An 11,773-nucleotide genomic window follows, 5' to 3' on the forward strand; every position below is an offset into this window, starting at 1 on the left:
CTAGGTTGGTCATTTCCCCTCCCTGCACTGTGAGCGGGGAAACAAAATACAACAAAACTCAAGCCAAGGCTCCTCCGTCTCCTGGCTTCAATATCCAAAAATTCTCAGCGAGGAAGCAAAACAAAAATAAATCCCATTCTGTAGCCTCCACAGGCAGTGGCTTGTTCTGGTTTTACAGTGTTGCACCAGGTGTCAGCAGAGATACCAGGCTCTAAGGCAAGCTCCAGGCTTGCAGACGCCTAGGTTTCTGGTTATACAGTAACCTGTTGCATTAGCTTCAGCTCCACCTCTGCCTCCTCCTCTCCCTGAGCTAAGAAAGCCCTTCCACCTGCTCTCAGAGAAAGTCTGAGCAAGGGAATCAAAGAGGACAGAGAGCAAGAAGCAGGAGACAGCCAGAGCTGAGAGTGTGATTCTCTCTCCAGCCTTATAACTCTCTGAGGAGGAGGCTAGTGATCATCATTCTACCTTTGCTAAATAGAGCAGAGGAGGAAGCTTGGGAGGAGCTGAGAATGGCAGAAAAGCTGGACTAAGAGGAGGACACCTCAAGTGGAAAAGAAACTTCAGAAACCCAGGAAACTGGGAGATTCCAGCTGACTCTTCTGAGCAAAAGGTGAGTTGTCTTCTGTGTTTAATAACCCCGCCACCAGTTTGACATAAAGCTGCACAATAATATTTTGCATAGTTGAGGAAGTGTGTGTGTGTATCTGGAAAAGGGAGTGCAGTTTGAAGCCACAGCCCTGGAAGAAGATAAATATAGAAAATAGGGGGAAAGGGCAAGATTTTCTCAGCGTTATTTCTGTGGCGCAACACTTCCCTGCCCCAAAACTAAAGATCCAGTAGGCCCCAGAAAATGCCTTCTTGACCAGTGAGTTATATAAGTGAGTTGGAATAGCTTGGCTTTTTAAAAAGACGGCTCGGTTTGTCTGCAATTATGTTGGATCCAAAAGAGATAGAAGGGTCTGTGAGTTTGTGTGTGAGAGAGACAGAGAGAAAGCAAGCAAGCACTGATACAGATGTTCCTACCAGCATTGTGAAATGACTCTCAACTTTCAGTAGACATGGGGGAACTTTTGTTTTTCTTTTTAATTTAGTGAAATCATATTCGGAAATGTAAATGTAACAGTGTGGCAGTGCTCTGTGTATGCACAGATGCATATTAGCTAATAGAAAATGATGCTAATTAAAAATAATTATTTTGAAAGATGTGAGTTTTGTGAGAGAAAAACTTGCTGAAAAGTTGCCTGATATTAAACCTTAGGAACTAATGAATGCATTATCAGACGAATGGAACAATTGGATATAACTGGTCCTTGCCTTCAGTTAGCATAATTTGATGTACGATATTGCTGAACAGGAGGACTGTTCTTCCATGCTAAAGAACTGCCTGGAAGTGTAAAGATAGAGACTGGAGCATTCTTTTCTCACTGGTTCCACTGTGGGGCATGTTTTATTTTACATTTTGTACTCTAGAATTTGTTCCCAAGTACAAAATGCAGGCACACAGTATCATCTGTGAATCACACACTTATGTAAATCATGGCCTTTGCCCTTCACAGTCACTGCTCATATATATTGTGTGGAGGTCACAATTTATTCATGGGGACACTATTCATAAATTACCTTAGATAATTTTATCTAGTGTAGCTAGATAATTTTACACCCTGGGTGATATCACGGAAACTACATTAACCACTTTTCTAGAGAATGCAGCCCTGTATTTAAATTTAAACTTTATTGTAGAGCAAACAATTGTAAAACATTTGCTGTGTTTAGATAAGCATCAACATCTCTGAAATGAACACTCAAAAATCCTGTAGTTCATTTAATACTAACAATAACTGAGCACAAAAGCAAAGCATGTCCATTACTTCAGTTAGGAAGCATACAATTAATATTTCTCCACCCCCACTCTCTGTTCCATGCTTTACAACTGCGTTTATGTTTCTGACATGTTAGAACAAAAAAACAAGACAGTTCACCAGTACTGGAAAAGAAGAAGGGAAAAAGCACACACACACGCACACACACACACACTTTTGAGCACGTGCAGGTTATATTTTACACTGACTCAAATGGTGACAGTCTCATGACACCAGAGGTAAAATGGTTATTTTTTTCTTCCCAACACCTTTATTTTGGAGGAAGCACAATTTTTGGAAGGATAATGTATTTGGGTAAACATAGCAAATACAGCATATACATTATGCCCATCTGGCTGCCTCCCAAGTACAGTCTCTTTTGGTTGGTTGGTTGGTTGGTTGGTTTAAATAGGAAAGATGCTGTAGTTGGCAACGTAAACTCTGACAGTTCCGGCATACCTGGCCCAGTCCAGGTGGTAATGCCAAGCCTATTTACCCTCTGCTTTTGCCAGCATCCAGTCTCAGGACACTCAGGACAATACATGGCCCTTGATATCAGTCCTGACATCCATGCTGACACTAAATTACAGATATTTGCAGATTTTGTGTTCATTTACAAAAGTAGAGAGGTCGTAAGGAGTTCTTCCTCATGGCAAAATTGTTTCTTTCAAAAAAGCCAGACAACACACTTTTGCAAAAATTGATCCAATAGTACAGTCCTCCCTTGCCATACACGGGGGATCCATTCTGGACACACACATTTACAGCGCTATAAAAATAAACTATAATAATGATAATAATAACACACACCCGTGTAAGGCAAATTTCACGTATGCTGGAGTCCCATTTAATTGAACGGCAACACACTCCCATTTTGTCCCTCGCCTCTCGTCATCTGTATAAGTTGGAATCTGCGTACGGAGAGGGTACGTATGCCAAGGATGGACTGTACAATGTGGATCTGTGAATTCAAGATCACAGCTACCTCTTAAACCTTCTCATCTGAACTTTCTAAATATCCTGGATGCCTGAATTTTCCACATGCCGTGGCAACCCTGTAGCTTAATGTCAACATACAACCAATTGAAACGGCTTATAGAACGATCTAATGTGCCAATATGTTCTGAATATTTTGAGAAATGAGATTCTTTTTTATTATTATGATCTAGTTCTGTGATTATCTAGAGGAAAAGATGGTCCAGTTTAAAAGTCCCAGTTGAGTAGTCTTTTTTTAGGTTAAAGAGAGCTATTATGATAGAAGAGGCTGGAATCTATTGACATTGTTATGATAAGGAAGCAGAGAATGTCAGGGACATCTATGGTCCCTAGTTATGCTTCCCCATTGTTTCTTCCTATACTGTTCTGTTCATATTTGGAAGACAGAACAACACAGGTTGAGCTAGGTAAGCAACTCACAACCCATTACAGTTAGCACAGTTGAAGCAGAAGACAGTGCCTAGCCCCAAAAATCCTCAAAGTGGAATAAAACAGTTGCCTTGGATCCCATCTCAGAAAAAGGTAGGATTTGTTGGCAATTGCTGTCAAGTTGACCCCTTGAATGAGAGACCTCCAACGCTCTCAAAAACAGCACTGGTCAGGTCTTGCAGGAGCCCTGGTGGCGCAGTGGTTAAATGCCTGTACTGCATCCATTCACTCGAAACCACAAGGTTGCGAGTTCAAGACCAGCAAAAGGGCCCAAGCTCGACTCAGGCTTGCATCCTTCCGAGGTCGCTAAAATGAGTACCCAGACTGTTGGGGGCAAATTAGCTTACTTGCTAATTAGCTTACTGTTCACCGCTATGATCTTTGGAATAGCGGTATATAAATAAAACAAATTAAATTATTAATTGCAGACTCAGGGCCGTGGCTTTTTTAATTGAGCCTATCCATCTGGAATGCGGTCTTCCTCTTTTCCTACTGTTTTCTACTTTACTAAACGCTATCTTTTCTAGTGAATCAGGTCTTCTCATGATATGGCCAATTTACAACAGGCTCAGCTTTGTCGTCTTGGCTTCTAGGGTGAGTTCAGGCTTGATTTGCTCTAGGATCCTTTTATTTGTCCATGCTATCCATAGAACATTTCTCCGGCACCACATTTCAAATGAGTTGATTTTCTTCCTATCCGCTTTCTTTGCTGTCCAGCTTTAACAGCCATACATAGAGATGGGAAATAAAATGACATAGACAATCCTAACTTAAGTATTCGACTATAAGCCTGTGCCCCTTCCTAGAATTGGAGGACCTAAAATGGTAATGCACGTGCCGGTAACCTCAAGGTTGTGCTATACATTGGGCTACTGTACCTTTGTACCAAGTCTGGAAACTCCCACTGGTTCAGAATATAGCAGCTAGTTTGATTACGGGTACATCTTAGGAGGGATCATAATACACCAATCTTAAAATTACTCCACTGGCTGCCAATTAGTTTCTAGGCAAAGTACAAAGTGTTAGTTATTACTTTTAAAACCTTACATGGTTTGGGTTCAGGTTACATACAGGATCACCTTCTCCTGTACAATTCACTCTGTACACTTAGGTCCCCTGGGAAATGTTTGGACTATACTGGCAATGGTTTCCCAGAGGACCTTTTCGTCTGCTGGCCCCAGACTGTGGAATGACCTGCCAGAGGAAATACGACAGCTGAAAATGCTGACTGCTTTTAAAACAGCTCTAAAGACACATCTCTTCCAGCAGGCCTACCCTGTCAGTTTTAAATCACAACTTTCATTGGTATATATTTTTTAAAAATGTACTCATATGAGTGAATTTTATTAGTTTTATAGGCCCGAAAGGGTGGTCTGCCGACACCTTGGTTTGCTCCATGAGGAAGCTGCAGCAGACAAACCACGGAGGAGCAAAAACAACCCATGAAAGGGGTCCTTTTTGCGGTGCCATAATGATGCCACAGTGCGCCAATGGTGCACTTGCGATGTCATTAGGGCACCGTGACGTGCGGACGCTAGACATCCATCACATCTGTACAAGGCGCCACCATTTTGACATACCGAAGACATGCTAGGGTTGCAGGGCATCTGTAAGAGATGCCCCAAGGCAACCCTTGCACGTCATCAAGACGGGCCACAAGCCCCATCTGTACTGGGCCAATTAGTATAGTATTTTAACTGTTGCTTTTATGTGTTTTCTTTTTCTTTTTCTTTTTAATTTTTTTAATTTAAAAATTAAGTTTTTTATTTTATCATGTTGTACCATGCCTCGAGCCTTGAGAAGAGGTGAGAAATAAATACATAAATAAATAATGGATGTCCCACCACCTCCTTCAGCTGTTGTAAAGAGGCATAAATTACTTCCCTTGTCCATTCAGCCAGCCCTCCTCTTGACTGTTTAATTAGCCAGGTGGGGCAAGGATCTAGTACACATGGGGTGGCTCTCACCACTCCAAGGATCCTGTCCACATCCTCAGGCTGCACAAATCAAAAAGTATCCACCAATACTGGACCAGTAGCAGCCAAGGTTATATCAGATTTTCCATTACAGGTTGAGTTTTCCTTATCCAGAATTCCGAAATATGAAATACTCCCCCAAAACAAAACTTTTTTCATGGGTATCTGAAATAGTGACACCTTTGCTTTCTCATGGTTCACTGTATACAATATTTGTTTCCTGCACAAAATTATTTAAAATATTGTATAAAATTACCTTCAGGGTAAGTGTAAAATAAGTTATGTATGAAACATACCATATATACTCAACTATAAGTTGACCTCATGTATAAGTTGAGGGCAACTTTTGGGGGCAAAAATGTGGATTTTGATATGGCCCTTGGATAAGTCAAGGGTAAAACTTAGAGACATGCAACAAAGGATCTAAAGGATGAAGCAAAGGAAAACAATTCCAAAGAACCTACAAAATTATGGCAGGCATAACTGTTTTGGCTCACACTAAAGGCTTGGATGGAAGAAAGCATAGAGGGAGGTCAGTGCTTCTAGGAGAAATTACACTCTTGCCTTTCACCAGGAGATGGTTCCCTTTTTAAAAAAAGTTAAAGTACAGTATTTACATTGACCCATGGATAAATCAACTTAGGTTTTAGAGGTAAATTTTTGACTAAGATTTCTAGACATACATGAGTATATACAGTAAATGAACTTTGGGTTTACACTTGGGTCCCATCTTCAAGATATCTCATTATGTATTTATATGAAAATACAAGTATTCAAACATCCCAGAAATATATCCAAAATCCCCAACACTTCTAGTCCCAAGCATTTTGGATAAGGGATACTCAATCTGCATATTCTTTGACTGTATTCATTTCCGGAATAAAACACTGTGTAAATATCTGACTCAAAAGATAGGCTATAAATCCAATAAATAAATAAATAAATAAGAGCTCCCAAGAGACAGTTGTTTGTGTCACTGCAGTGACATAATGGGGATCTCAAAGTGAAGAAAGATGGCCATCTCACCATCCATTTCCACCAGATTTTGCAGGCCTTCTTGCCACTTTTGAAGATGATAACAAATATGTGATTTACAAGTTAGTTATTTGGGAACATGGAAATGGACAATCTCATACATGACCATCTGGCTAGTTGTGATGCTCAGCCCACACTTTGCCCACCTCTTCACAGCTTCCCATTAGATTTATGGTAATGTTGTTAGATTTACATTCCTTTGAGTTTTAGAGCAATTTTTCGTTATCCAATCTTCAGTTTGATATCAATATTAAGAATGGTGCCACTGTGCCCTGATAATGTGTACCAGTTGCCAAATCAGGGTGTGGGACCTTTTAATAAATCGAAGCATGACCATGAAGTGATGAAAGCCAGACTGCTGTATTGGACAAAGTGCTAGATTCAGCTTGTATACAAATCCTTACTAGATGGAATCATGCCTTCTTAACCCCAGTACTTTCTCTGCAAAATGAAGAGTGATAGTGCCTTCCCAAGGATTTCTGCACGAAATAAAATTAGGAAAGTAGAACTGACCTCTCTCTTTCCACATCCCTTGGTGACTGATATAGACATCTCACATTGTAAAGTCAGGTCTTCCCGGTGCTGTGTTAGGACCACAGTGTATGTTTGACAGCTTTTGAAACAGAAATAGTGCAGACATTTCTCTCTCTCTCTCTCTCTCTGCGTAATTAATTGCTTTAAGAAATAGTGATTGCAGCAAAAACAAGAGGACTGTAACTAAGCTAATTTCTAAATAAATATGTCAACCAGTTTCACTGAGCAATGCCCAATCTCTGATGTAGGCAATTTCATCACAAAAAATCTTATCAGATAATGTCAGAAATGGTCTGTTGCACAACCCACTGCTTGTTAAGTTGGTTCTGAAACAGTAAATGTCCAGCAAGTAGAGAAGGAAGAAAACTCTCCATCTCCATGTCATCCGCTTCCCCAGGCACAACTCCACCTATTCTGCCTTTCTTCCCATGCCTGCAAAGGGATTATGCTCCTGCTCTATTATTTCTATGATTGATTCCTTTGAGAAGGAAAAGAGATGGGAAACACAGGCTGATCAAACTGGATGATGACCTTTTGTGGGACAGCTAAAAAATTGCACGAACAAGGTGTGGTAATTGAACCTTAAAAGCCTCATCTAGAAGCACCCTTTGGGGTTTTCTGAGGCTGAAAGTTTTCAGGCAAGTCATTGGTAAATTAGAGAACTGTTGCACTTGGAAGACGGTGAAGAGTATTCCATTAATCAAAAATGAAAGTGATATTGTAGTGATGGATTCATTGCCACACAGTTAGTCACTCAACCTCTCCCTCTTTCTTGGTGTACACCGTTTACATTTGTGGTTGGAAAGCATGGCTGAGGGACAGTAATACCTGCTGCTGTGTTTGTACCCCAGAATATTTGCACATATACATAAACAATAAGCCAATTTTGTGGCAAAGCTCTGAGGCTTTTGACAGTGCTTGCAATGTTATAATTAGGCTTGCAGTTTTGCTTAATATGTGGAAGGATGTCAGACTTCATCCAAAAGTTATTATCCTTGAAGGCTGGGAGGAAGGCTACTCCCACAGCAAACAACAAATAGGCTTTATTAATTTCTTGAATGACAGCAGGAGCTGTGATTAACAGTGATCTTAATTTGTGCAAGCTGGGACATGTGCAATTCTTCCAGTGTGTCCAGCTGTTCTTCTTCTGGAGAATACTGGCTAAATTAGTCAGGCTCAAGGTAGAGAATGACAGCTCTGAACATAAGCCACTGGAAACTATTCCTGCCCAAACCTAAGAGTGATCATGCAACAGGGGGCCAAAGTCAGAAGATGCAGCATCGGTAGAAATTTCTTTTTGTAGTCAATTGGGCAACTTCTTGTCTCCCAGATGTTGTTGACCTGCAGCTTGCTTCAGCCCTGAGCAGCGCAGCCAAAGGTAAGGCAAAAAGCTACCATCAAACAATACCTGGAAGCCTACAGGTTAAGCTAGCAGCTCAGTGATTCCCAAACTTCAGTCCTTCAGGTGTCTTGGACTTCAGCTCCCAGAATTCCTGACTATTGGCATAGGAGGCTGGGGCTTCTGGGAACTGAGGTCCAAAACATCTGGAGCAGCAAAGTTTGGGAATCACTGAGCTAGCTCAAGGGAAACTTTCAGCCCTCCAGATGTTGACAAACTACTGTTCCCAATCCATCAGCGTTACATGAGTCAAGCTGCCTGGGACTGATGAGAATTTGAACCAAGGCACATTTGGAGGGCCACAGATTCCACAACCTAGCCCTGGGCATTGCTGTTGGCTGAACTAATTTTCATGGTCACCTAAATTATTTGCAAGCTGGAGAAAGAAATGAGTGGGGTTTGAAAAGATGATGAAGAACAAGGTATGCCTGATATCGTGGCAGTAGCATTCTTGATACATAGGCTGGGTTTAAAGAAACATACCCAGCATAGAAGATTCTTGAACTTTATGGCACTTGAAATGCAGCTTGTAGATTGATCAGTTAAGGGAACAGGAAAAGCTGGTTGCCTACAATCTACTTTTGTGTTGAGAGTGGATTGGTATTGCAGCAGAAATAAATGAAAGATACTTTAAGAGATGTTTGGTTATGATTTATGCTCACTTTGGCTGAAAGTTACTATTATCTTCCACTTTTATCTGGACAATACTTTAGAAAAAAATTATATCTTGTTTGGCCACTTTTGTAGGTATAAATCAGCTATAGTGCAGAAGTAATTCTTGTCTACTGTTTCTTTGGTTTGGTAGTTTAAACTTAGGTTCTTCTCACTAACCTTTATGCAAAAGGAAGGTAGATATCAAAATTCTGTAGCTGAGGAAACAAAAGAAACAATGTTTAAGTTTAACTCATGAAAAGTATACAATTATATATAGCTAAAAGGAAACATTATTTTTGAAGTTGTTCTGTGGGTTACATTAAGGCAGAAGTCCCTTAATGTAAGTTTCTACTTTGATGGAAGTTAACCCCACTAACTCAATGGGACTTACCTCTGAATACATGTGTAGGATGGTTCTGTTATCTTTGCATGATCTTATAATAGTTCTGTGTTTTTATCTGCTTATGTTCAGATTCTTGTCTGTTGCTTTCTGCTGTTTGCCCTGCCCTGTCCTGTGTTTTTATTACATTATTGTAGTTTACTGTTTTGTTGAAGTGTAAACTGTTTTATACTCTATATAAAGTATTTTAGAAAAATTAAAATGGTGATTTGTGAGCATTTTAATATAGTATTTTTGGAGGGTCCTCTAAGCTGGAGACTGCCCAAAAGTGTTTTCCCATCCTGTCTGTTATCCGCTTTCTATATTGCTTTGAAAGTACTTCTAAATAATAAGCATAAAAATCCATATAACTATTATTTTATTCTCCTACCCACTAGCTGTTTTAAATATGTAAAAATTTAAGCCATGCACCTATACACATATAGGTAGTTATCCTTACTAATGTGTATTTATGCGTGTGTGAGGCCTTTACAATCATACTAATAGGTCCTTATGGTCCATCCTATTCAAGTACATAGGACTGCAGCCTAATCTGATCATCATGTGTCTCCCTCCTTAAAAGTCTTTAAACAGAGGCTGGATGGCCATCTGTCAGGAATGCTTTGATTGTGAATTCCTGCACGGCAGGAGATTGGATTGGATGGCCCTTGCAGTCTCTTCCAACTCTGTAATTCTGTGCTTTGATACTCCCTCAGCCCCTAAAAAACTTTTTGTAAAGGAAATGCATAGCGAGTGGATAAAGTGGTCTTGTGAATGTAGGACTTGTATTAGTAATTTGCAGATTCAGGATTGTGATGATAGTCAATATTCTTCCACTATGGGAATGAACATATCTCATGTAGTGCCTTTTTTGTTAGATCTTTAAAGACTGAACATATTAATTAATCTCACAGATCATACAATCTGGAAAAAGTCTATGGAAAAATAAGACCAAGCCCTTGCCTTATAACAGGTTACCAGTATCAATACCCTTATCTAAACCTTTCCTGGGGGCCTACCACGACAGTAGAAAATGTGCTGCCTTCAAATGTTGATAAACTGCAAGTCCCAACAGTTCTAATCAAAGAGGCATGCTGGAGTTGGATTTCAGTAACATCTAGAGGGCTACATGATTCTGATCCTGGACTACCAGGGTGGAGATTTCTCTAACCATCTAGCTGGCTAAATTACTTGAAACTGTCATGTTTTTATTAAGTTATGTATTGGAGTTAACACGATATGTTAAGACGTTATTGGATTGCAACTACCAGTGATCCTAACCTTAGGCTATGCTGACCAGGGCTGTGGAAACCTGCAGTTCAGCAACATCTGAGGGATCACTGTTCTAGATGCCTGCATTAACTCCACACTTCATTTCCATTTGTATGTCTCACAACAGCACCTGGTTCTGTGTTTTCACATTTTTGATCAGCTGGTGAGAAATTCGTCTTGTCTCACAGCTGTCTCGCAGTGGATGCGCCATCGGCGTTTGAAGCTCAACATGTCCAAGACGGAGCTTCTTGTCTTTCCTCCTAAGTCCACCCTTCAACACTTCTTTTCTGTCTCTGTGGACAACATTTCTATTCAACCAGTCCAGCAAGCCCGTAGTCTTGGTTTTATCTTTGATCTTCTCTCAGATCCAGACCACAGCCAAGGCATGTAGATTCTTTTTGTACAATATTGCCAAAATCCAACCATATCTTTCCACCTCTACTGCCAAAATCCTGGTCCATGCCCTAGTGGTCTCATGATTTGATTACTGTAACATCCTCCTGACTGGGCTTCCTCTTTCTCACCTCCGTCCTTTAATCTCTGTCCAGCATTCAGCTGCTCGCATTATCACATCCGCCCACCGCTCTGACCACATCTCTCCTGTGTTGGCATCCCTTCACTGGCTCCCCCTCCCTTTCAACATTCAGTATAAGCTCCTGCTGTCAACGTTTAAAGACCTCCATGGGCTGGCCCCTCCTTACTTAACAGACCTTATTTCTCCTCACCTTCCCACCAGGGCCTTCCGTTCTGGTAGTCAAGGTCTGCTGTCCCAGCCCAGGATTTCCTCTGCCCCATCTCGGATTCGCCCCTTTTCACTCGCTGCCCCTCACTCCTGGAACCTTCTTTCCCCGCGAACAAGAGCCATCACTTCTTTAACCAGCTTCAAAACAGAGTTGAAGACCATCCTGTTTAGATAAGCGTTCCCAGGCATTATTGTCACTTGCTATTTGATGTTCTTTTGTTGCCTGTTTTATTGAACCATTTCCTGTATTGCTATGTATTTTATATGTATTATTCTACTAGAGTGGCAAGTTAGCTCCAACAGGCCTCCCTGGTAGAAGATTAACCATCCATTAAGAAGCCAAGCCCTTCCTCCAGTCCATCTCCCTTGGTCCAGGCCTCAGAGATAGAGAAGAACTGCTGGACCTGATCCCCTTCTCCGCCACCACTCCCTTCTCCTTTTGTGTCGTGTCTTTTTAGATTGTAAGCCTGAGGGCAGGGAACTGTCTAATTAAAAATA

At 40.9% G+C, this 11,773-nt stretch overlaps 1 protein-coding gene across 1 annotated transcript in view; it reads left to right on the top strand.

Moving 5' to 3' along the window:
• The first annotated feature begins 295 nt into the window (after positions 1-295).
• EPS8L2 (EPS8 like 2) overlaps positions 296-11,773 on the top strand; it is a 141,768-nt gene continuing 130,290 nt past the window's right edge. Inside the window, exon 1 of the mRNA XM_042466201.1 lies at positions 296-610. The gene's annotated coding sequence lies outside the window, so the exon portion shown is untranslated. The remainder of the gene's footprint in view (positions 611-11,773) is intronic.

Source organism: Sceloporus undulatus, chromosome 1 (assembly GCF_019175285.1).
Source record: "Sceloporus undulatus isolate JIND9_A2432 ecotype Alabama chromosome 1, SceUnd_v1.1, whole genome shotgun sequence".
Taxonomy (NCBI): Eukaryota; Metazoa; Chordata; class Lepidosauria; order Squamata; family Phrynosomatidae; genus Sceloporus; species Sceloporus undulatus.